Here is a 1,025-nt window from a genome sequence, read left to right as displayed (position 1 = left end):
GAGCCGACCCTCTCCGAAAGCAGAGCCCGCCTCTGAGCCCAGGCGAGAAGAACCGCAGCATCGACAAATCGCAGCCCATTAGGATGCACAGTGCCAAAGAAATAATCAGCAAACTTTGCCTAAACAAACTCATTAGTGTCCCGGAGGAGGGGAGCGGCGCCCTTGGAAGACGTTATTAGGGAGGTGGTGTAATTGTGCCGCACTTGCTGGAAGGATTCACCCTCCTCCCGCGGAGAGCCGTCTGCTGTCCCCCTCCGTCCTCACCCAGCACCGGCCCGTGCTTTCTCTGGGCATCTCATTTTCCTCCTTTGTCCATCTGTCCCTTATTTATGAGGAGCTGGGAGAGATCAGCGCAGGGGTCGTCCCTTCCCACCCATCCCCTGCCAGCCAGCCAGGCGCAATCAGCCTCTTCCCCATCCCTATTTCTCACCGCTTAATTGCTGCCTAGTCTGAAGCCGGCTCTCCTCACCGGCATGCGGATCTCCACCCCCAGCCCCTGGAAAAACCTCTCTGTCCCTCTCTATGGAGAGGGACTGGGATGGGTCTCCATCCCTGGGGTGAGACGGGTGGAGAGGACAAGCCACCGGCATCCCTGCCCTGCCCCAGAGATAAAGAACCGCTGTGCCAACAGCAAGATCCGCAGTTGGGAGCTCACCAGGGGGAAAGTTTTCCATCTCCTTTTTTGAAGCAGCATTTTTTTTCTCCGGTTTGCGGAGTTCTTCCTAGCTGGCCTGTTTGCTTTCAAAGTGGAGTGACCTTTTCCCCCTCCTGCCCCAACAGAGGGGACTATTCACAGCCCAGCTCCCCGCAGCTGGCAACGGGGGGCGGGGTTAATTTGCTTTTAATTGCAGAGCCAGCGATGCTGTAGATGTCCAGCGTCTGTGAAAGACACCAGGCAGGGCTAGGCATAAAGTGATGGACTCCGGGCGCAGGGACTTGATGCTCTCCCCTCCCTCCAGACGTAAAATACTCAAAGAACCACGGCTTGGGAATAGCCCAAGCAACGCCCACCCCGATGGCAACTC

The 1,025-nt window shown here is 57.3% G+C and overlaps 1 protein-coding gene across 1 annotated transcript in view; it reads right to left on the bottom strand.

Moving 5' to 3' along the window:
* The window catches only part of B4GALNT4 (beta-1,4-N-acetyl-galactosaminyl transferase 4), a gene marked incomplete at both ends in the record, with an annotated part of 14,294 nt that overhangs the window by 12,530 nt on the left and 739 nt on the right, over nucleotides 1–1,025 (bottom strand). The gene's annotated exons all lie outside the window — the stretch shown is intronic.

The sequence above is a fragment of the Fulmarus glacialis genome, unplaced genomic scaffold (genome assembly GCF_000690835.1).
Source record: "Fulmarus glacialis isolate BGI_N327 unplaced genomic scaffold, ASM69083v1 scaffold20982, whole genome shotgun sequence".
Lineage (NCBI taxonomy): Eukaryota > Metazoa > Chordata > Aves > Procellariiformes > Procellariidae > Fulmarus > Fulmarus glacialis.
Note: the sequence above shows the minus strand (reverse complement) of the source record. Positions and strands in the feature narration are given on the sequence as shown.